Raw genomic sequence first — 24786 nt, forward strand, 5'->3', positions numbered from 1 at the left:
AGTTTGTGCATCTGGCAGTGAATATCTCACCTCTTAACCAGACTTGAGCCCTGGCAGGGAAAACCCCTCCCAATCTGGCTCCTTGCCCAGCAGGGTCCAGTGCCAGGGTGTGGTTGGCACTAGATTAAGTTATGTAATAGATCAGCAATAGAGTTGCACTTCATAATTGCCAAGGAGTTTCTGAACACACAGGTTGCAGGAGAAAAGAAGCAAGGTAGAGTTCTGTAGCTGAGCAGAGACAGAGCATGGGCTGGATATGGGGGCTGATGTTTCTCTGAGGACCAGATGCCCAAAGTCCTAAGGGCCGGAGGAATCTTTGCTGGGGGTCAGCAACAACAGCCACCAGCACATTCATTCCACCAGTGATGACTGGCACTGTTCCAGATGCTGGGGCTATAAAGATGAGCACCAGAGATGGTGGAATACAAGGTGCAGGGAGGGGGGCAGGAAAATTATCCTTCATAAAAGATTAATTCCAAGTATTCTTATACTGGAATTCTTAGCCTTCTCATTTGCATGCTTGTTTCCTTCTTTCCTCCCCATCCCTTCCTTTGTCCCTCCCTCCCACACTTCCTTCCTTCCTTCCTTCCTTTCTTCCTTTCTCTTTCTTTCTTTCTTTCTTTCTTTCTTTCTTTCTTTCTTCTTTCCTTCTTTTTCTTTCTTTCTTTCTTTCTTTCTTTCTTTCTTTCTTTCTTTCTTTCTTTCTTTCTTTCTTTCTTTCTTTCTTTCTTTCTCCTTCTTTTCTTCCTTCCTTCCTTTCCTTCCTTCCACCCTCCCTCCCTTCTTCTTCTTTCCTTCCTTCCTTCCTCTTCTAAAGTAATGGCAGCTGTCTGGGGAAGATGCCTTAGCCTGAATTGACCTCAATCAGTGCTAACTTGTATGTTTATAAAGGTCACCTGATGACACTGGTGGAAAAAATAGGCAAAGAAATTTAAACACAGAGTTAGTAAGTCTCCCTAGGGATATGACCTCACAACGAAAAGAATTGCATGTTTTTGTAAACAAGGACTTTAAAGGTCAGTTTAAAACACAAGCTCTGGAGATGACAAATATATACCTACTGGGTAAATGGAGGAGAAAGACTGGCCCAGTATTTTGTGGATGGGTAATTGTGGTTTGGGGTAAAATTTCCAAGGTCAGCATCACATGTGGGTTCAGAAAGTATTGTATCTTGAACCTCTTAGGTGAAGTGACAATGACATGGGAAGCTAAATTAGAGGGGTTACTTCCCCTGCAGCCTCTGAAGCGAGGCTGCCTTCTTCCTAGCTCATACTCAGGCCCTGGGGAGGGTCAGGATCGCATTTGCTCTGCATTGCTGCTTCCAAACCATTCTCCCTCCTTCCCTCCTAAAACACCAGTCGGCTGGCTTACTCTCCCTTGGAATCTCCTCAAACTATCCATGGATGCCCTCCTTGTTGCACCTGCTGACCCTTGGGCACTTCCTTTTGTTCCTTTTAAGGACTTTGGTTCACGCTCTCCAGCACTGTTTTATCTCCAGCTTTATCTCACGGTGATTTCAATATCCACATAGAAGATCCTCCCCAAGTCCCATTGTCAGTCCACTTGGATTGCTATAACAGATTACCAGAGACTGGGCAGTTTATAAACAACAGAAATTTATTTCTCACAGTTCTAGAGGCTGGGAGGTCCAAGATCAAGGCAGATTGGGTGTCTAGTAATGACCTACTTCCTGGTTCATACACTGCTTTCTTCTCACCGTGTCCTTGCATGGCAGAGAGGGCAAGAGTCTCTCTGGAGTTTCTTTCATAAGGGCACTGATCCCATTCATGGGTGCCTCACTGTCATCTGATCACCTCCCAAAGGCCCCACTTCCAAACACCATCACATCAGGGAGTAGGATTCAACATACGGATTTGGAGGGGACACAAACATGTAGTGTGTAGCACCCAGCCTCCAATTCTACGACCTACACATGGAAACCAGTGACCTTGTCACCTCCACCTCAACCACTCACTTCCACAGACATACCCTGGAACCCATTACTACCACTGACTAGAGAGCCCTCCAGTGTCTCAGTTTCTAGTAACCCATGCTGCAGCCACTATGCCCTGTTTCTCCAGCTCACTCCTTCTCTTACACAGACTCCAGTAATTCTTCTTCCAATTGAGATATGCAATCTCTGCTCCAACCATGTTTTCACTAATAATTAGCCCCTTAAGTGCCTCATTTCCATCCTTTCCCAGCTTATATTTCACAGTTTACACTGTTATAGTTTACAGTTGCATATACCCCAACTCCCTCCATTGCATTTGGCTGAGAGAACTTCATCCATGGCTGACCTGTAAGGCCTAACCAATAACAAGATGGAGAAGCAAACAACAAATGTCTCTTCCTTTATCTCTCATCCAGCTTCTGACCTCACTCCACTTCTCTGCTGCCCCTTAGAACTCGTTAAGAGCTGTCCAGCTACTGTCATAATTCCTTTCTTCCCCTTCTCACTGCAACTCCCTCCCATTGACTTTTGTGACCTCTCTCCACTGAAATAGCTTGTGTCAAGACTCCTGAGGTCCTCTGGTTGCCAAATCTAATGGGCAAGTCTCAAACCTCATCTTACTAAACTCATCAGTAGCATCTTTGATGGAGCAGAACACTCTGTCTTCCTGACACATTCCTGGTTTGGATATGCACTCCCCTTGGATCTCCTCCTACCTCACTGGCCTCCTCTTCTCACATCCCTCTGACATTGATCATTGGGAGTTTCCCAAGGTTCAGGCTTTGCACCCTTCTTCTATTACTCTTTACTGACCTCACCCAGTCTCTAGGACTGAATGACTCCCAAAGTTAGATCTTCAGCCCAGATCTTGAACCTGAACTCCAAATTTCTATCTTTAACTTACAATATGACCTTTATACCTGGATGTCTAATGGGCATCCTAAACTTAACAACTTCTATCCCTTCGTTGTGTTCCTCCTGATCGTCATCTCAGAAAAGGACAACTACTTCAACTGTTCAGGCAAAATAGCCTGGGTGTCATCTTTGATTCCTTCCTTCCTCTAATGTCCTGTATACAATCAATTGATAGATCATGTTGGCTTACATTCAAAATACATCCAGGGTGGCTCAGTCGGTTGAGCGACCAACTTCAGCTCAGGTCATGATCTCACGGTTCGTGGGTTCATGCCCCATGTCAGCCTCTGTGCTGACAGCTTGGAGCCTGGAGCCTGCCTCAGATTTTGTGTCTCCCCCTCTCTCTCTCTGCCCCTCTTCTGCTTGTGCGCGCGCTCCTCTCTCTCTCAAAAATAAATTAATAAAACACTTTTTAAAAAAGTAAAAACAAAAACAAAAAACCCAAAATACATCCAGAACCCTGTGTTTCTTACCACTGGTGCTAATATGGACCAAGCCACTATCATCTCTCACCTGGATTATTCCAGTAGCCCCCTAACTGGTCTCTCTGCTTCTGCCCTCATCCTTGATATCTGTTCTCCATAAAGCAACCTGAGCAAACTTTCTAAAATTGAAGTAAAATTGAAGTAAAATTGCCAACTCTAAATGATTGCTAACAGTTGCCTGAGGTGCCCTGTGGAGAACTCTTGGCTTATAGTAAAGAATGCCATGACTGTTTGGCAATGTGTGCCAAGGCCTAGGCAGAGGGAGCAGGATGTGAGGGCGACAGAGTAACATGGCCTGAGACAAGATTCCTCTCCCCAGTGGGCCTGCTTAGACTGGGTTCCCCAGAGACAAGGATCTGTGGGCAGGCACTTTATTCAAGAAGTGATCCCAGGAGTGGGGAGTGAGACAGAGAAAGGATAGAAAAGGGAAGGGAAGAAAGCCAAAGCAGAGTATCTTGATAAGTAGGTCACCTCTAAGAGTACCTGAGGCACCGGTGCGGCACCTCTGGGAGAAGGTGGAGAACACATCTCAGAGTAGTCCGACCTGAGGGGAGAACAAATTCTCCAGTACACCCAAGGATGAAACCCTGAGGTGGAGGTCACACTGCAGGCAGATGCCCTTGGCCCTTGTGGACAGGGTGCTGACAGAGTCTGCCCCAGTGCCCCATTCTGGGATGACTAGCCCTGCTCTGACAATGGAGCTCAACCCCAACAACTTGCTCCTCCAGAAAAGCAGGCCAGACCCAAAGTTAACTAGAGAGGCAGTGTGGCCCAGTGGGACAGATATAGGCTCTGGAGTCAGCCAAACGTGGGTCCAAATCCTGGCACAAACTGTGACCTCAGATGAGTTACAGGACTTCTCAGCATTCTCATAATAACCTAGAAGTAACAGCTCCTGCCCATGGGGTGTTGTGAGGATCCCCTGAGGCTCCCCTCCCATATACTCCCCTGACACACAAGTCAGCATTTGCTACCCCCATTCCCAACTTGCCCCACAGCTGCCTCCACACACATAGAAAGCACAAACTGCCCAGAAGCTCGGCGCCTGTCTGGGCATAAGATTAGGTTCCAGATCTCTAACATCACAAGATGGCAGCCCACTGGGAGGGTAGGAAGAAGTTATTACAACTTTCTTTTATCCTCATTTTTAGTTATCCTTTTAAAAGTTCTGGTTTTGCTTTTGTTCTAGAACAGCCATAATAGAATTGTGTAAGTACATGATTTATGCGTAAATAAAGGTACAAATATTAGGGTGTGTGCTCAAAAATATCTCATGGGTATATAATCCAAATAGTTTGGAGATGACTACCATGGATCCTTCTTTCTTGTCCTGGATAACACACGTCTGGTCTCTGTCCTGCTCAGGCCTCTTCCCACAGCCTGCCCTGACTTTAGTCTGACTCTTTCCTCCTAGAATTACATCTTGCAGTCAAACAGTCCCTGGTCTCGTAAGGTTCATAAAGGAAAGTGTCTCTTGTTACTTGTATGATCACCACAAGAGGCCCAACCTAACCCCTTTCCTAGACCTCTCACCACACCACCACCACTGTCCCTCACAGCTGTTGTTTCCCTAGTCAGGAGCAATCAGTCTTCCTGTGGGCCGCAGACCATGATCAGTTTCTGTGTCAGTTGCCCTCAACTTGCCCACTTCCTGGGCCATCTCCCAGTGTTCCTGGTCCCCCACCCATGCTCCATGCCTTTGCAGTCCCTGGGCAGACCCTAAGTTCCCACCTCAGCTCCTTTCCTCAAGGTGTGCCTCTCCCCAGCCCCACAGATCTAAATTCCATCCGACTCCCAGGCCCAATGCAGCAGGCGTATGGAGCACTGGGCCACCAGGTGACATCTTCCAGTGCCTCCTGGAAACTGTACCTGCCTGGTCCCAGTGACACTTCTCAGGTGCTGCTTCGGGTCAGGGTCGGCTACATAATTTGTGTGCTCACTACAAAACAAAAATACAAGGCCCCTTGTTCAAAAAAGAAGAAAAATTGGGGCCCTTGTGTGGTTCGTTCAGTTAATCATCTGACTCTTGGTTTTGGCTCAGGTTATGATCTCATGGTTCGTGAATTTGAACCCCACATGAGGCCCTCAGCTCTCAGCGCAGAGCCCGCTTCAGATACTCTGTCTCTCTCTCTCTCTCTGCCCCTCCCCAGCTCACGCACTCTCTCTCTCTGTCAAAAATAAATAAAAATTTAAAAATTAAAAAAAAAGAAAAGCTGCCATTAAATGTATGAAAATATAAAGCTTTTTCCTTTCTTCCGAAATCTCTCTCTTGACCTGTCATGGTATTGTTTTTGTTTCTATTTAGTGTTGTGCTCCCTCAGGCAAGGGGATGCGATGGCAGACCCTCAAAGGCACCAGGCCACCCTTTGCCCTCCACAACTCAGCGCTGACACATCATTGGCTGCTGGACTGGCATGGTGAGTCGGGCATCTCTGCCTCCTGAGGGGATTGCAAGCTGCACACTGGGATGCTCTAGGCACCTGGAGCAGGGCAGGGCAAGAGGTTTGTCTCTGCTGAATGGGCCACATTGCCAGCCCAGCACAGAGACAGCTGCCATCATGCCTTATCATGAGAGACAGCAGGGCCCACATGCCCAGACCCCTCCAGCCAGGGCAGGGAATGGCGGTGCCTGCTGGACATGGGCAGGGAGGGGAAACTGGGAGAGACTAGGATACTACGAGTGAGGGGACTGGGCAGCTAAGGCCACATCCCAAAGAGATGGCAGAAGATAGGATAGTGCATGGACCGAGGCCCCTGGCTACCAGCACATGCTTCATTGTCTTATTGGCCTTTACTTACATAATACAGACTCGAAGAGAAATTGATTAAAAACCTCATGCACCGCCACATTCATTGCAGCATTATTTACAATAGCCAAAATATGGAAAGAAGCTAAGTATTCATCAATGGATGAAAGGATCAAGAACGTGTGGTGTATATATATACACAATAGAATATCATCCAGCTATAAAAAGAAAGAATTCTTGCCATTTGTGACAACATGGATGGGTCTGGAGGCCATTATGCTAAGATAAATAAGTCAGAGAAAGACAAATACCGTATGATCTCATTTATCTGTGGAATCGAAAAATAACAACAACAGGGGCACCTGGGTGACTCAGTCAGTTAAGCTCCCGACTGTTGATTTTGGTTCAGGTCATGATCTCATGTTTTGTGAATTCAAGCCCTGCCTCACGCTTCATGCTGACAGGGCAGAGCCTGCTTGGGATTTTCTCTCTCACTCTCTCTCTGCCCCTCCCCAGCTCACACGTGCTCTCTCTTTCCAAAATAAATGAAAACATTAAAAAAAAAACAAAACAAAACAGGGACGCCTGGGTGGTGCAGTGGGTAAAGCGTCTGACTCTTGATCTCGGCCCGGATCATGATCTCACAGTTCGTGAGTTCGAGTCCCACATGGGGCTCTGCACTGATGGTGCAGTCTGCTTGGGATTCTGTCTCTCCCTCTCTCTGCCCCTCTCCTGCTTGTGCTCTCTCTGTGTCTCTCAAAATAGATAAATAAACTTAATTTAAAAAATTAAAAAACAAAAAACAAAACTAAATGAAAATAAACTTAAAAAAAACAAAAAACTTCAAGACAATGTACACAGAGCATGAAGCCCACAGGGCCAATGGGACTGCACTGATCTCATGCCCAAGGATACAGCCCTGCTGGTATACGAGATGCCTTGAGGTGACAGGTGGATGGGCCTTTAAAACATTTTAATAGTTTATTTTAATGTGTATTAGAAAAAAATCATGACTATCACAATCTATAATTTCACAGCGATACTGTCTTAGTTTGAGCTGTTATAACAAAACATTGTAAACTGGATGGCTTATTAGCAACATAAATTTATCTCTCACAGTTCTGGAGGCTAGAAGTCTGAGGTCAAGGTGCCGGCATAGCCAGGCTGTGGTGAGAAACCACTTCCTGGGTGCAGACTGCCCACTTCTCTTTGTACGCTCTTTTTTTTTTTAATGTTTATGTATTTTTGAGAGAGAGAGAGAGAGAGAGAGCATTAGCAGGGGAGGGGCAGAGAAAGGGAGACACAGAATCCGAAGCAGGCTCCAGGCTCTGCACTGTCAGCACAGAGCCCGATGCAGGGCTCCAACCCACGAACCCATGAGATCATGACCTGAGCCAAATTTGGACACTTAACTGACTGAGCCACCCAGGTGCCCCTCATGGTATGCTCTTGTGGTGAAAAGAGAGAAGAGAGCTCCCTGGGAATCCCTTTTATGGGAGCACTAATCCCATTCCTGAGAGGTCCATTCTCATGACCTGATCACCTCCCAAAGGCCCCACCTCTTCATACCATCACTTGGGGGTCAGGTTTCAACCTAGGAATTTTGGAGGGACACACGCACTCAGTCCATAATAGATACATAGACTCTCTTAGAAACAAATTTATGGAAGGAAAAAAAATCAGTTGCTCTAAAGAAAAAAAAATATTTTAAAATATTTATTTTTGAGAGAGAGAGAGAGAGAGAGACAGCACACGTGCACAAGTGGGGGAGGGGCAGAGAGAGAGGAAGGCATAGAATCTGAAACAGGCTCCAGGCTCCGAGCTGTCAGCACAGAGCTCGATGTGGGGCTCAAATCCACGAACTGTGAGATCATGATCTGAGCCTAAACTGGACACTTAACCAACTGAGCCACCCAGGAGCCCCTAAAGAAAAATGTTAAGTGAACAATCGCACAAATGGTACTCAGATATGGCAAAAAAGAAGACATTCCTCAGAATTTGAGAAATACCACACCAGACTGTGAGTTCGTTACAGTCACCTATAGCTTGTCTACATATCCTTCTACTTGCTCCTTGGCCTCCCCTCACCCCTCCTTGAGGGGGGGCAGCCAATGCTGACTGAATGAATAAGCAAATCGACCAATGAAAACCTGGGACACCTGGAACCTGAGACTCTCTTTTGCAAATTTCGTTTGTAGGACTTTTTCTGATTAATCGACTCATTCAGGATTCATTTCTACACATTTCAGAAGAAAACTGCTAAAGAAATCAATTCCTTTAAAATATACAGAGCTTATTTTGGAATAAACTGCCTGACCCTCTTTTTCAGGGCCTCTCCCTGACCACCAAGTTCAGAAACTCACCGGGTGATGCTCACAGCAGGCTGCAAAGTGTCCTCCCATCCAGCGTGGCTCCCAGTTAGCCTGGAGGCTGTGTCCTGCAGGTGGTCTGAGATGACACTTTGTGACATGTATTTCCCCAATGGTTCACCTTGTAGGGAGATCATGACTCAAAGAGACTAGCTGATACTCTTGGAGGGTCCTGAACGAACAAGCGACCACAGGTTTTTCATCAAAAAGTAGCCAGCTCCTTAGAGAAATGGCTTCCAGTTTCATCTTTCCATCACATTTCACCTTATTAAACAACAGAGCGACACAATTTTCAAAAGGACAAAGACTGTAATGTTACCCATGACAAACATGTTGGAAGCAAATTTCACTAAAATGGAGGAAAAGGAGAAACTCAGATTTGATGGTTATAGGCCAAAACCACCACCTGGACTCTCACTGGTGTGTTTGTCAGGTGGCCTTTGTTTCTCAAATAACCATTCCTATACATTTATACGGGTTGTTCACAATCAATATATTTTTTTTAAGTTTTTAGTTATTTATTTTGAGAGAGATAGAAGGAGGGGCAGAGAGAGAGGGAGAGAGACAGAATCCCAAGCAAGCTCCTTACTGCCAGCGCTGAGCCCAATGTAGGGCTCGAACCCACAAACCATGAGACCGTGACCTGAGCCAAAACCGAGATTCAGACGCCCCACCGGCTGAGCCACTCAGATGACCCAGCTGTTGATATTTAATGAATGACAAAAAAGAAGGTTCATGGCATGATACTTTTCTAACTACTGGAACCTATCACCAGTGTTTTCTTTCGTTATTTATGAGCCACTTTATTTTGAAGTTTTGAGGTAAGTATTTTGAATGAGCTGACACACTTCAGGACTTACCCATCACGTAAATTGAGGATTTATATGAGGGTGTACATGCTCAATGAAAAAACTCAAGCATTACAGATATGGGTGACTTAGAAAGTGAGAGTTCCCCTATAGTTATGCTTTCTGTATATAATCAGTGTTTCTAGTCCTTGGTACACTCCTCCAGATTTTGTCTGTGCTTGTGTGTCACCCACACCCACACCCCCCCACACACACACACAATGCAGGATGCTATTACTTTTTGTGCTGTCTAAAAGTTCCTCTTTCACTTGACTCTGCCTTAGACATCTTTTCACATCAGTTCATCAAGATCTGCCACGTGCAATCATGACTCATCAAACGTGTATTTACGGTCAGACTCAATAGAGCACCATGATTCCTAAGATCTGCTGAACTTGACTTTTTCCCCATCACCACAGGCCAGAAGGGATGACATTCACCAACTCTTGGGAAATGTGTGACTCTTTTCTGAGACCGTCCTGTGCTCACCACTCTCAACCCACAACTTGTCTTGCACAGCAGAGCCGTTGGGGATCCCCACCGTCCTGGCCAGGCCCACCCACTTGGCCCAGAAGGTGATTCCCCAGGGAGAAATAGTTTATTATCAACTGAACACTAACCTCAGAGGAAAAGTCTGAGCTCCAGGGAAGAAATTCATTTACTGCAAAGTATGCAAAGAAAAACTGCATAATCAAAATGAATACATGTTTAATTAAAAGCCTTCAAAGCGACCCATTATGTCAACTTCATTAATTGGTAAATTTAGTATTTATAATAATTTCATTACATTTGAAAAATGAATTGGAAGTAACATTTGCCCATTTGCAATAATTCTTGAGGAAAGCATGGAGACTGCTAAGAAATAACATGTGTTCCTCATATCCTTATTTTGAAAAGCGATATTATCAAAGTGGGGCCTGGCTGGCTCAGTCGATAGAGATGCAACTCTTGATCTTGGGGTCGTGAGTTTAAGCCCCATGCTGGGTATACAGATTACTTAAAAAAAAAAAAAAAGACCTGATTAAAAGCAAAATTGTTAAAACCATCTAAAAATATTTTGTAATAAAAATATATATGCACGAATATACGTGAGTATGTATCTATGTGTTTGCATATATACATAAATATATAACAGTCACTGAGGGCTGTGCTTAACGTTTCTGATGCACTGTTAGGCCAGAGTCTTTAAGAGTAAGAAGGTCCAGCACTGCACAAGACCCCAAGTAGCTGTGCGCTCAGCCAGGACCCCCTTCTGTAAGCATGAGATAGGACTCATGCTGAGCCAAAAGGAAGTTCTTCTTGAAGAATAATTTCTAAAATTAGTCCCTAGCATGAGGGCAGGATATTAGTGGTCTGGGAACTGGGAGAATCAGAGGCAGAATTTAGAGAGCTGACAAGGGGAAACCCACCGCCTAACAGGTGTCTTCAAGGCTCCCCTGGCTTTCTAGAAAAACATAAAATTCTATCATTAGAGCCAATGCCTTTATTGGCCTAGATCCCCTACTGAAGTGCTTTTTCTCTTCCTTAAAAACAAAGAGAATAACAAAAGTGTAACATATATGATAAAGAGCACACATCTTAAGAGTATGGCCTAGGGCGCCTGGTGGCTCAGTAGATTAAGCTTCTGACTCTTGATTTCAGCTCAGGTCATGATGTTGCAGTTTGTGGGTTTGAGCCCCACATTGGTTTCCAAGCTGACAGTGCAGAGCCTGTTTGGGATTCTGTCTCTACCCCCGCCCCCGTCTCTGCCTCTCCCTTGTGCTCTCTCTCCCTCAAAATAAATAAATATTCTTTAAAAATATATTTTAAAAAAAGAGTATGGCCTAATGATTTTTTACATATATAACCTCCAGGTTAGCACCATTCAGATCAGTGCATGGAATATTTCCATCACCCCCGAAGGCTCCCTCTGCTTCCTCCCAGGTAAAATCCTCATCTGAGGCAACCATCATTCAGATTTTGGTCACCATACATTAGTTTTGCCTGTTTTTGAACTTCATCTAAGTGGAATCATACAGGATGTACTCTTTTGTGTCTAGTGTCTTTTTCAATATTGCATCTGTGAGATTTATCCCTGTTGCTAAGAGTAAAAATAGCTGTTTAGGGTGTTAGTAACGATGGATTTGCATATGGCCAGAGATGTCTATTATTGCTGGTCCCACAGTCCCTTTCTGTACCAGGCAATCACCATCTCTCACCTTCTTCCCTCACAACACACAGCTGTATAAATGGACAAATAAACGTCGCAATTTTTTACCAGTTCAATGGGATTCCCCACACCCCAGGTATAAAAGTTACATATGTGAACAAGAAGGAGAAGAAAGAAGAAGAGGGGAATGGGGAGGAGAAGGAGAAGGAGAAGAAGAAGGAGAGGAGGGGAAGGAGAAGGGGGAGGAGGAGAAAGAGAAGGAAAAGGAGGAGAAGGAGAAGGAGAAGGAGGGGGAGGAGGAAGGGGAGGGGGGAAAAGGGGAGAGGAAGGGACACAGGGAGGGGGAAGGGGAGAAGAAGAAGAAGAAGAAGAAGAAGAAGAAGAAGAAGAAAAGGAGGAGGAGGAGGGGGAGGTGAAGGGGGAGACAGAGAGGGAGAAGGACAGAAGGAAGGAAGAAGGAAGGAAGGAAGGGAGGCATGGAGGAAGAAATTCTAGCTTTGAGAATGTTACCTGACTCACCCAAACACAGCCAGTCCCTGGGCTGGTCAGTGGCCTTTGATCCATGTAGCCTGGCTGAGAAAAATGATTTGGCTCAGACACATTCTCCCTGTCAGTGTTAGAACTCAGAGGGAAGTTGCCTTTGGTAGAGACATTGGTCCCACTTGGACTGTGGGTGGTGCCGCCGCGACTCTCCTCTGGGACTGCAGGGCCTACTCCCCAGCTCCACCCTTCTTCTCATCCCACCTAAGGACAACTCCGAGGCCAGCACAGCTCCAGAGCTCCGCGTGAGGTCGGCCGACTGACCGCCCAGTTGAGGCTGTGCCGCTGGCCAATTGCTCCCACTGTCCACTCCCCCTTGTCTCTTCCCCGCCACACCCCACGGACATTCACCCCAGGACACATCATAAACTTTCTGCTCACTAATCACTTCAGAGTCTGTGTCCCAGGGGACCAACCCGCCACAAGGTAGACAGAAGGGATGATGCGTGGAATCAGGCATGTCTGGCACGGGTCCTTCTCTCCTGCCCTGGCTGGATCCTGCGTCTTCATATCCACATTGCCGGATTTCTGTCCTCCTGGAGAATTGTTCACCTGGCACTCCGTGTCTCCAAAGGAAAAAAGGTAAGTTTTGCAGAAAGGAAAGGCCAGATCTAGTATCACTTAGCTGAGCCTTAGTTTCTTCGTCTGCAAAATGGGCCTTTGCCAGGGCCACTCCAGCCCCTGTGTCTTTCTGCTAGCCTCCATTTCCCTCCACAGCCCCCACTTCCACCACCCCTTAGTAGGTCTTCTCCCCCACCCCAGTCCAACCTCCACACTTCACCCAGAGCATTCGCCAGTGCCCTGGGGGTGATACAGCAGGGCACAGACTTCATATAGGGTTGATGTTTTACTGAGGAAAACAGGATCAACAACAGGTTTCACAATTAGCCATTTTGTGAGTGTGAGATCATTGTTGCTATTTGGAGCACTTTAGCAGGGTGGGCTTTCTGAAGCCCCATTTTTATGTTTTAAGTTCATTTATTTTTGAAAGAGAGAGAGTGTGAGCAAGGGAGGGGCAGAGAGAAAGAGGGAGAGAGAGAATCCCAAGTGGGTCCCATGCTGTCAATACACAGAGCCTGATGCAGGGCTCGATCTCGTGAACCATGAGATCATGACCTGAGCCGAAACCAAGAGTCAGACGCCTACCCGACTGAGCCACTACAGGTGCCCCTCTGAAGCCCCACTTTAATTAAATAGTGCTCCCTCTGCCCCAGTAAAACCTCAAGAGGTCTACACCACTAGACTCTAGATCTGTAAGCCTCATCCAGGGTCCTGTCATCCGTCAGAACCTCATCTCCTATTACATGGTACCAGGCCCCCAGCCCCACGACTCCCTAGACATTCCTACCTCTGTGCCTTTGCCCGTGCTGACCCTGCCTGCTGAGGTGTGGCTCATACAGCAGCTCTTCTACAAAGCCTTCCGAGAACCCCCAGGTCAGAAGCATTTTGTTGGTACACGGATGGTAACGTTTGCCATTAGTTTACTTGTGTTAAGGGTTAACTAGGTTAACTAGCCACAACGCTCGTTAAAAAACAAAAAGAGTTGCATGTCATCATGACTTGATAATTTATAAAGTGGCTCCCATTTTTCCAAACTTAGCACTAAAACTCACCATTCCTACAGATGAGTCAGGGAAGGGGAGAGTTAATTTATTGGCTTAGGTTTGGGAAAATGCACAAAAGGGGTATGTCCCCTGCCTGTCCCCATGCCCTAGATGAACAACTCCTGAAGAATGAAGGTCTAAGTGGGGACCTCATATGAGGTCCAGCCAGAAAAGCCCCAAGGCGCTACCCTTTCCTGGAGGGGAGGAGGAGGGCGAGTGGGCTTGCGAGGTCCCTGGAGACTGTCCCATAGCACAGTGCTAGTGGGTATTGGCAGGGCCAGAGGGGATGGTTCCCCCACCCCCTGTGGGGGAGGCTGGGACTCAGGGACTCCCACACACTGTCTCAACTGACACTTGTAGCCAAGTCAGTGTCTGGGTGCCATGGAAACCTCTCTTGAGAGCAGAGACCGAAGCAACAGTGCAGGCCACCCACACTAAGCCCATTGTCCCCTGAGCCAGCCCCTTCATGAGAGGCCCCTTATCAGCCCTTCCTAGGCCTGCAGCTCCCTGGCTCTCCACCCACCAGCTGCACCAGCCTTCCACTCTTGCTGGCCCAGCCTGGGGAACCATTGGCGGCGGGGGGGGGGGGGGGGGGGGGGGGGGGGGCTCACTTGCTTCAGGACCCACCACCCTCCCTGTCTGCCCTATTGCCGGGGAAATCAAAGGCAGCCCAGTAGCAAGGCCAGAGAGCTCAGTTTTCAGCCACGTTGAGCCCTGGGAACAGAGGTCACCAGGCAGAGAGAAGCCCCGGAGGCAGTCAGCTCACAGGACCACGGCCGCTTCTCTTTCGAAGTTAAAATCTGTTGTCTGGTTGGCGCGGCCTTATGCCCATGCCATCTGCCATGTCTCCTGGCCCAGAGGAGAAGGCCAGGTTCTGGGAAATGGCACTGGAACTGGCCTTAGGGCCCTAGAATAAACCCATCTGGGCCACCCAGTCCCTGGTTTTGCTGCAGGCCCCACCCATTCTTTTCTCCTCTTCCAAGTCCTGGAAGCTTCCCCGGAAGACAAGCCGCTCTCCAGTGTCCCCCCTCCCGCAACCTCCCTCTCATGTCTCCTGGAGCCAAGGCCTCGTTGCACAAATCCTGTTGCCAAGTAACATCAGAACACGAAAGGGACCGAAGGGGTAGAGGAATCTGAGCCTGGTGCCCCTCCCCATCCCCATCTCCATTTACAATTTCACAGAGCAGGAGCTGAGGCCGAGGCAGGGAAGGGCTGCCGGAGGTCACAGGCTCAGCCCAGAGCTGGGAGCCTGCCCCTTCACATGGGCTGCTTCACCCTGCTTTGAGCCCAGACTTGATAATCACAGGCCAGGAGTCCCACAGATCCCAGGAGCAGCAGCGACTCACAGGGATTGGAAACCCCCAGCCCAACCCAAAGCAAAGGAGAGGTGCCAACTACTGGAAGGAAGGGCTTGTGATCACAGCGCTGCCTCCCGCAAGCAGTCACCTGCGTGTCCCCAGAGCACTCCCTGTAGAGACACCAGTGTGGCTAACAAGCGCACCTGCCTTGAAGCAAAGCACCCGGAGCCCCTCAGGCTCCCTCAGGGAGGGACTGGTCTGGACAGGCACCTGAGAGGAGCCTGGGCTTTGGACCCAGAGCTGTGGGGGAGGGCTCCAATCCCAGCTGGGGGATTTGGGACGAGTTATATAACCTCTTTTAGCCTCGGCTTCACCATCTGTAAAAGGCGCAATAGAAATTTCTACACACCTTACTGGGATGTTGTAAGGACTCGACAAGACAATAACTAGAAAGTATTTAGCAGAACGCTTAGAGAGCACTCAATAAACAGATCATGTTGATAGATGATAGATCATGTTGCTATTTTTATGACAACCTTTTATCCCCAGAATTCTGGATACCACATGAGGTGCAGGGGGTAAAGGAGTTATAGGGGGAGAAAGGGAGAGAGCTCCTCTCTGCAGCAGGACGCGCCCCTCCTCCCCCCCCCCCCACTACTGAGGGAGTCCCAGAGGCAGGAAAAGGGCAGAACTGCAGGCAGCATGTGCCCCCAGCAAGGGCCCCCGCCCCTAACATTCCTGTTGGGACTTAACAGGGGGTGGCCAGTTAGTTCCTGGAATGTCCAAGAAAAACAAACTGGTTATTCTGAGTGAAATTGCAGCCTGGCTAAGGCAGGCTCAGTCTGCTTTAAATTAAACACAGCGTTTCTGAGATTCTTTTCATCTCCTGGCCACTGTCGGTTAGTGGAGACATTACCTCACCTCACCTTCCTGCTTTGAGGTGGGGAAGCTAACAGGGTGTGCGCCTGGGGATGGGATGAGATGGGCTCTCCGGGGAGCCCGAGAGCCCCACCCTGGGCTCCTAGGGGTGGCCAGCGGTGAGCAGGCCCTCCTCTGACAACTCAGTCTACCTCTGGGGCTAGGGTACTTACTGGGTATTTGGGGATACAGGGTGGAGGGTTGTTCCCACGGGCAGTCAACTCAGTCCTTGGTATTTAGCTAAGGAATTCCAGCTTTTGCAAATACATTGCTCTTCTAGGAGTTCTTGGAAAAAACACAAAACAAAACAAAACTTGGCTGTAGTTTTACAAATCCAGAGTTGGTCCCTTCCTTGACCCTGTCAAACATTTCTGTGCTGGGTGGCCATGCCTGCCAGCTCCTCAGCAGGACCCCAAAAGCCTTAGCTAGCAAGCTGAGACAGCAAGTCGTTTCCCCACAGGGGTGACCTGGTCAAGGGTGGGGTTCTCTTCTGGTTTTGGAAATTGCTTTCAGCCAGCTTTGTCAGCTTGTGGAGTCCTAGAAAATTCTGAAGTGTTGGAGTCAGGCCAAGCCAAGAGTGAGTGAGTCCCAGCTTCCTCAGTGAAGATTATCTAATCTCACCGGGACCTTCAATATCCTCATCTTTAAAATGGGGGTGAAGGTGCCCACCTTTCAGGGTTGTTATGGGGATTAAATGAAATTCGGTGTGCTCAAAGTTCTTTTGTTTCAAATGAAGTATACCAAAGTTCTTTGGTTGTCAAATTGAAAATTTCCTCATGCTGTCTTACGTAAAAGGGCAATGTTTTGTGTGGAATCAAGGGACTTTCACAAAAACAGGTCACCAGGCCTTTCCAGAGAACTGGAACCAGGAACCTGAAGGGGGATTTGCAGTTTCTCTCCCGCTCTGTCTCCACTGGCCCTGGGCTTCCTGCTACTTTCCGGACCTGGAGGCCAGCCTCCTGTCCCTGTGGACCAGCTTTCTCTTTCCCGTTTACTCAAAGCCCTGCCTTAGGTTGACATCATTTCCTCATGCTAGGTCCACAGTTGGCGCCATTTTCTAGTGTGTGGCTTTATCCTGTGTATGAAATACTTGCGTGCTGGATGTTCTGTTGGTCTCTCCAGTTCTGCTCCTCTTTCTCCTCCACCATGCCCTGTCCCTGGGGCCAAGCTGTATAAACTGTGCCAATGGAGCTTCCTCGCCTTCTCAGTTCTGGTCGACCTGAGGCCACAGTGGACGCCAGCAGGAAACAGGAGGGCAGGAGGAAAGAGCGGCAGGGTGTTTATTATTCTAGTTCCTTGCCCGTGGGGGATGGGTGGGCCGTGGTGTGGCTGGTTGTTTCCTGCAGGCAGGCCACAGCAACCCCCTCCTTCATCTACAGCCCTCGTTGGGTTCTTATAATCACTTCCTCTCTTGTGTTTTCAAGCTTCCTGAGCTGATGGCACTGCACAGTTAGGTCCTGGAGGTGCTGCACCATTCCCTTGCCTGATGCCTTCCATCCTGCCCACATCTTTATAAACAGTCCATTCATTATATTCTCTCCAGTAACAGAGCAGTAAGGTAACACTGAAATGCCATCTCTCTCCTGCTGGGACTCATGATACAGTAAGATCAAGGGGGAAAAGATGGCTTTGTCTCCTTGTCCCCGCCCCCCACTCTGGCTCCTGCAGAAAACGGTTGAAGAACTAGAAGCTCTTTGAGATAAGCATTATAAATTTGAGGCCCAGAACTGAGAAGACAGCCAGAATTCTGCTAGAAGTAAAAAGGAATGCATGTGCAATGAGAAGAGATACTTGTCTTGCAAGAAACTCTCCATTTTCCTGGGAGGATGGGACCCACATAAAAGTGTTAGTTAGAAATTTGCTGCCAAATCAGTTAGGGCCTCTCTCTTTCCTAGGACACAAATGCCTAAAAGTAAGCTTCACACAGGTTGTGGACACAGCATATTTTTATATTGTCAACTCCTCTGTATTTTTCACTCCCAAATTTGTTGGATTGGTCACGAGAATCTGTCTTTTCCTTTCCTTTTCCAGTTTGGCTTATGCACATCCCACTTTGGGCTTTGACCATGAGGTCTTAGCCTAGGACAGACTTCCCAGTCTCTGGTCTCTCTAGCCTAGTCTGTTCTGCAGCTCCCTATCAAATTTCCGGGAAGTTTTCCCTGAGAGTATTTTATGCAAAGACCTGAGAAATGAGCAGAAATCACCCAGGTGAAGAGCTGGGGAAAAGGAAATTACACTGGCCAAGCCTAGAGGTAAGAAAGAGGTTGGAACTACAGGCACAATGAAGTTAGTATGGCCAAAGGAGGGCACGGTGAGGACTATGATATGAATCAGGTCAGAGTGGGAGAGACGTAGAGGTCAGATCGTGCAGAGAGCCCACTGTGGACGGCACATAGTGGGCAGCCGTGGAGATACAAAGACTCAATTTTACCGTGCAGTAAATATTCAACAACTTTGCTGGGGAGGAAGGAGCCTCGTAGAGAGTGAACCACCTAGGATTCTCCTCATGGAACTAGGGCTGGTCAAAGGGTGGGAGTAGAGACTGGCTACTTCCCAGGGTACTTCAGAGCGCACTGGGCTCAGAGCATAGGCAGAGCCAGGGACACCCTCACCTCTCTGTGACTCCACTCCCGGGGCTCAATGGCCTTTTTGGCTGGACTAGTGGGGCCTCCAGGAAGACGGAGAGGAAATGGAAAGGCCAGTGCCCTTCAGATGGTTCTCCTGGGAAGGCTTGCCAGAGTCCTGGGAAATGATCACAGGCATTATCCAACCTTGGGAAACTCTGTGGAGGCGAGGCCAGGTTGAGTGCTGAGCCCTGGGCCCCTTGGGTCCTTTGTCTCTCAGCAGTTACTATGTGAGACAGTGTCCACGGCCGAGGAGACAGAACCCCAAGTGAACCAGCAGCAGGAAGTCCTTGCTCTGTTCTCCAGGTTGCAAGCCCCAGAGTGCAGGCTCTTGGTGCCATCTCTGCTGTCCTGTGTAACCCAAACGACCCCTCCCAGGCTGGTCTCCTTCCCTCTGCCCCCTGCTCCCTCCCTCCACTGCAGGCGAACAGGGGGATACCCAGCCACACGGCCCTAGGCCTGCTCACCCGCCCTCCCTGTCCAGCAGACTGGACACGGCCTCCACTCCTCCCAACACACAGCTGGTCCCAAGCATCCTGCCACTGATATGGGCCACGAGCTCCTTAAAGCAGGATCACATCTCACACAGGTAGGCACTGCACTGGCTGAGAATGAGTGCCCGGTGGGGGAGGCTACAGCAGGCCCAGAGCAGGAGGGGGGCCAGGGCAGGATGTCCATCTACAGTGCTCTACAAGAGGTTCGGCCACAGGGCACATGGCTGGGTTGGCAGAGACAGACCCAATGGCTGGTCGAGGCAGTGTGGCTGAGCGCGAGAGCAGGGGAAGAAGCGGGCCCAGGTATATACATTTAGACACACACTCGTCTTCATGAGCTGCATTCCAACAGGAGCACTTGAGACATGAGTACATTTCCCCTTTAATCACGACACCTCTCTCCCCATCACACACGCCTGCGCCTGCTTGTGACTCCTGCATCACAGCACCAGTTAACATGTGTCCCATAGGAAGGCAGGTGAGGCCCTCCCTTGTTACGAGGCTGAGTGACCACAGAATCAATTTGCTTCTCAAAGAGACAGCGGCCAGAGGGTGGGGGTGCAGCACTGGGGTGAATGGGGGTGCAGGGGCAGAAGGAAGTGAGAAGGGCAAAGGTCTCAGTGGCTCTGGGAGACAATGTCAGCAAAAGTCACCTGTGATCCTGACAGACATCCGTCGAGGCATCCAATTGCAGCATCTCCAACCCAGGGTGAGGGGAGAGAAGGGCGAACACCTTAAAGATTTCCAACCACCTGCCCGTTCGGCTTTACCTCACAGCCTCTGTGAAGCTTCAGTGAAACCGTCCATTTGCAATGTGCTTTGAGACCATTACTCACTTGTTGATTCATTCATTGAAAATGTGTCAGGGGCCTGGTATGTGTCAGAGATTGTGCTGGGGCCAAGAGAGAGGCTAGCAAAGATGAGCACATAAAACAAGGGAAGAAAACATATGGTATGTAAGCCACCCCAATATCTCCTGCCAAGTCCAAGGCAGACATCATGAATCAAGCATAGTGTTTTTTTTTTTTATCATGGAGTCCAGGAAGGACCTCAGACTTCTTATCAACACCTTTCTCCAGGCAGCCACTCCTAGTTGGATCCTATGGACCAAATGTTTGTGTTCCGCCCCTACCCACAAAATTCATATATTAAAGCCCTAACCTCCAAATGTGGTTGTATTTGAAGATGGGCCTCTAACAAAGGAACTGGTGGGACCCTGATCAAATGGGATTAGGTCCTTCCGAGTATGGACCTCAGAGAGCTGGCCCTCTCGTTCCTCAGGCACACACATCATGTAAGCACATGGCAAGGTGGCAGCCACCTACAAGCCAAGATAAGAAGTCTCAGAATGAAACCTCCCTTGCCAGCACCTTGATCTTGGACTTCTGGCCTTCAGACTATGAGAAATAAATTGGTATTTAAACCATCCGGTCTGTGGGATTCTGTTAGAGTAACCGAAGCAGACTAAGACTTTGAATTAACATGAAGGATGAAGTTTGTCGGCCCTGGGGCAAATGCACGGAGGTGTTAACAGGCATAGCTTGCATCAGAAACAGGGAGCAGCATGATATGTCCAGGGCCCTGGTATTTAGAGAGGGGAGTGGACAGAGATGGGATTAGAGAGTAAGGCAGACACTGGATCACATATGGATGTGTAGGCCATGTCAGGGCCTTGTGAGTTAGTCTAACAGCACTGGGGAATGCCCTTCAGATCTGTGTTTAGAAAGATCGATCTGACAGCTACAGTCAGGCTTGTGTGGGGCAGGCACGGTGGCGAGGTAGATCAGTGGGTGTCTTCTCCATACATCAATCCTGGGGTGGATGTGCGCCCTGTGAGGGGAATGGCCTGGCTGCAGGTAAGAGGAAAAGGTGAGGTGATTTCCTGATTTCTGGCCTGGACAGTGGGATGGATGGTCCTCGCTTTGACAGGAACGTGATCTCCTGTAGGGAGAGCAATTTCTCAGCCTGTACAGACGTTAGGTTCCAAGCCCGGGAGAAGTCCTGAAGCTCAAGTCAGGCCCATTCTATTGGTCAGAGTGAGGCACCAGCCAGCCCAGATTCCATGTGGCTGGGGACTACATGAATATAGGGAAGCATGAGTCACTGGGACCACTTTGTCATGCAAGTAACAGGCAAGAAGCAAGGGGAAGAGCAAGGCCCAAAGCCAGATAGATGCACTTGTCACTTGAGCCTTTCACCTCTGATGAGTTTCTCTGCAGCCCGGGGAGTTCCTCTGAGCCAGAGATAGAACTGGGTCATGTGACTCCCCTTAGCTTCAAGGAATTCTGGGAACCTGAATATTTTAACGAGCACATTGCAATCTCCTACAAAACCTGATAAGGAAGAAGGGGAGAATGGCACTTGAGGGCGGTAACAGGCAGAATGTTCTGGAGAAGCCTTGGAGGGGTAGGGAGGAAATAATGGCTGCTGAGCCCCTTTATGGCAGAGAAACCACACTCAGCACCTTTGACATGTTACCTCAGAAGAAAATGGAGAATCTGGTTTTGTAGGTCAGGGGCGAGGCCTGAATGTGCATCTCTAACAAGTGTTCTGGGGATGCTGAGACTGCGGAAGGAAAACCAGTTTGAGCGGCCCAGAACCGAGGAAACAAGCAACCCCCAAATCTCAGAGGGTTAAATGGCAAAGGCTTGTTCCGTACTCATGCCGCATGTTCACTGTGTTTCTGGGGCTTTGCTGCGCTGGTGACCGGTTTGGAGGGAAAGAAGTCGTGGCATAGCACCACCTGGCTCTTATAGGCATTCCAGTTGAATGGCCATGACCAACATCAGGCGGGGAGAAGCTGTACTGGGAGAATAATACTGAAGATTACCACAGCCTTCACCAAAGCAGTGGGATTTGACCTGATGGGGCTTTGAGGGATGAACAAGGGCTTATCCCATAGAGCAGGTGGGGAGAACATTCCAGACTGAGGGAACACCATAAATAACTACCATTGACTGAACACCTGTTATGTGCCAGCTTTCAGATTGTTTCCTAATTGGCCCTCACAAGAACCTGAGATATTTTTAGTCATTTTTATAAAAGAGGAGACTGAGGGTCCGACATCAGCTAAGTTGCTTGCTGACAGTCACAGGGCCAGAAAACAGGAGTCCAGGAAATCAAACCCAATGTCTGGGACTTTCCCTCCCATGCCACAGTGGACAAGTGGAGGCATGTGGCTGCGTAGGGTGTTTGCAGAATGGTTTGTATGCTGCTGTTTCCCTGGAAATGGTCCCAGCATCTAGAGGATGTTTTCATTTTTAATTAAATAATTTTTTTAATGTTTATTTTTGAGAGAAAGAGAGACAGAGTGTGAGCAGGGGAGGGGCAGAGAAAGAGGGGGACAAACAACCCAAAGCAGGCTCCAGGCTCTGAGCTGTCAGCACAAAGTTCACTGCAGGGCTTGGACTCACAAACCTCCAAGTCCATGACCTGAGCTGAAGTCGGACGCTTAACCAACTGAACCATCCAGGCACCCCTAGAGGATTTTTTAAAAACTTTTTCTTTTATTTTAGAGAGAGAGAGAGAGAGAGAGAGAGAAGCCGGGGGAGGGGGTGTGAAGTGAGAGAGAGAATCCCAAGCAGGCTCCATACCCAGTGTAGAGCTCGATGTGGGGCTTGATCCCACGACCCTGGTATCATGAACCTGAGCTGAAATCAAGTGTCAGACACTCAACCAGCTGAACCACCCAGGTACCCCAAGGATTTTGTTTTGTTTTTCGAGGAGGAGGGATCACAGATTGTAATTTTTATTATGGTAAAATATACATAAAACTTACCATGTTAACCATTTGTAAGTCTACAGTTCAGTGGCATTAAGTACATTCCCATTGTCGTGCAATGACCGCCACTGTCCATCTGCAGAACTTTTTAATCTTGCAAAGTTGAAATTGTGCCCATTGAGCACTAACGTCTATCCTAGCCCCTGGCAACCAACCACCATTCTACTTTGTCTCTATGAATTTGAGGACTCTAAGAACTTGTTCTTGTGTGTACAGCTTATCTCACTTAGCATAGTGCTACACTGTTCACCTTGTGACAGTACTATTGAAACCTTATTCCTTTATATGGCTGAATAATATTCCATTTTATGTAGGTACCCCACTTTTATCCGTTCACCTGCTGATGGATGTTTGGGTTGTTTCCACCTTTTTTTTGGGTATCGTGACAAATGCTGCTATACATATGGGTGTGCAACTATCTCTGAGTCCCTGCTTTTGAATTCTTTTGTGTATGTACCCAGAAGTGGGGCAGTTGGATCCAGAGGAATTTTTAACATAAAGGACTCTATATGGGTCAGAGGTGCTGGCAGGCTTTGTTGGGGTCCAGAGAAAATGCAACACACCAGCACCGTAGAGGATGCCAAGCCTCACCAGGCAACCTCAGCCCACTCACTGCACCCCCACGGGTGGGAGAGCCCCCTACTACCACACCACCCAGGCACAGGAAGGCTGCCTTGTTATTTAACTGTCTTGCAGGCATAGAAGTGATCTTGCCCCCACGTTGGGAGTCGGGATGCTCTGGAGGGAGAACAGCCACTAACCCCTGAGACTCCCTTTCCCTCATCTATCAAACCAAGGCAGTGGTATCCTCTTGCCTACCTTGCAGATTGTCGGGAGGTTCCAACGAACACAAGAACGTGAGAGACAGGGAGGGGCCACAGCCTGCTCTAGACCCACCACACCTGCCCGGGCTGCCCTCCAGGCTCCACTAGTGCTGGGTCAAACAGGGGCGCTGCAGGAGTGGTGTCTGGGAAGGCAGAGGGGCCTCTGGGGCCATTTCAATAAGGTCAGGAGAGCCCTACGGCTGAGATAGCTAAAAAGAGGACAGCAGAGGCAATACGCTCCCTGGCGACAGTTCCAGGGCAGTGGTTCTCAAACTGGGGCAGGTCGGAGAAGCCCCAGAGGGCTCATTAACACACGGGGGGGGGGGGCACCCCAAGATTCTGATTCAGGAAGTCTAGGGTGGGGTCCAAGAATCTGCATCTCTACAAGTTCTCGGGGATGCTGATACTGTTGGTCTGGGACTGCTCTAGAAAATGGAAGAGAAAAAGCTGCTCATTTGGAGGACCATGGACACATAAGTCCCTCCACCCTTCCCAGCCTCTTCCCTCCCTTTCTCGTTTCCTTCCTTCCTGGTCCAACATTTAATATTAGAGTGCAGAGTCTGGGCTGGGCTGACCAGATGGCTGTTGGCTGCTGAGGGCCCCAGGCTGTGGTGTGACCGGATGTGGAGGAGTCAGAGTGAGTCAGATCGCCAGCAGAGGGAAAATACCGTGTTCCAGGCGAGGGGCCAGGGCGACCTTCCAGGCTCTGTAAGAGCTCAGGGCATTGTGCAAAGCCCAGATAGCCTTCCCCTGGGGTCGGGTGGTCCCCAGGCAGCAGGACACTGGGACAGGCAGCTGCTATAGTGCTGTGCCAGGCCCACGAGCTCGACCCCAAGGTGCTTACCCAGGCTAGGCCTTCAGAGGCAGGACTGGAAAGCAGGCTGGGAAGCCCAGCGAGTAGGGGCAGAAGTCCTGTGGGCATTGGGAGCAGCCAGCCCTCAGCCCTTAGATGGCCAAGCCGTTACATTTGCCCCTTTGAATGCTCCAAAGTCCATGTGTCCCACCCGTGATCCCTGGTGAACCCTGCAGTCCACCTTCCCATGGGCTCATCCACCAGACTTGTGTGGACCTTTCCCTCCCCTCCCTAACCTGGGTCTCATTTCTCAGGGGCCCCATTTCTATTTTCAGGGAGGTCACTAACCTACCTGATCAATGGAATCTAAGACTTGCCACCCCGTGCCATCAGAACCTGATGAAAATGCCAGGAGGTGCACTGTGCAAAGGCACAGCTCCAAG

At 48.8% G+C, this 24786-nt stretch overlaps 1 long non-coding RNA gene across 2 annotated transcripts; it reads right to left on the reverse strand.

Annotated features, from left to right (window-relative positions):
- Positions 1 to 4420: 4420 nt before the first annotated feature.
- Positions 4421 to 22269, reverse strand: LOC122497127. Of its 2 annotated transcripts, XR_006301033.1 has the most exons (5): positions 16918 to 22269; positions 12396 to 12573; positions 11987 to 12040; positions 8465 to 8642; positions 4423 to 5293 (listed from the first exon to the last, which is right to left on the reverse strand). It is a non-coding gene; the product is annotated as an uncharacterized LOC122497127 (long non-coding RNA). The 2 variants fall into 2 exon arrangements; XR_006301032.1 differs by lacking the exon at positions 16918 to 22269 and having other exon boundaries at positions 4421 to 5293; positions 12396 to 13041.
- Positions 22270 to 24786: the final 2517 nt, after the last annotated feature.

The sequence above is a fragment of the Prionailurus bengalensis genome, chromosome A3, assembly GCF_016509475.1.
Source record: "Prionailurus bengalensis isolate Pbe53 chromosome A3, Fcat_Pben_1.1_paternal_pri, whole genome shotgun sequence".
NCBI classification, from domain to species: Eukaryota; Metazoa; Chordata; class Mammalia; order Carnivora; family Felidae; genus Prionailurus; species Prionailurus bengalensis.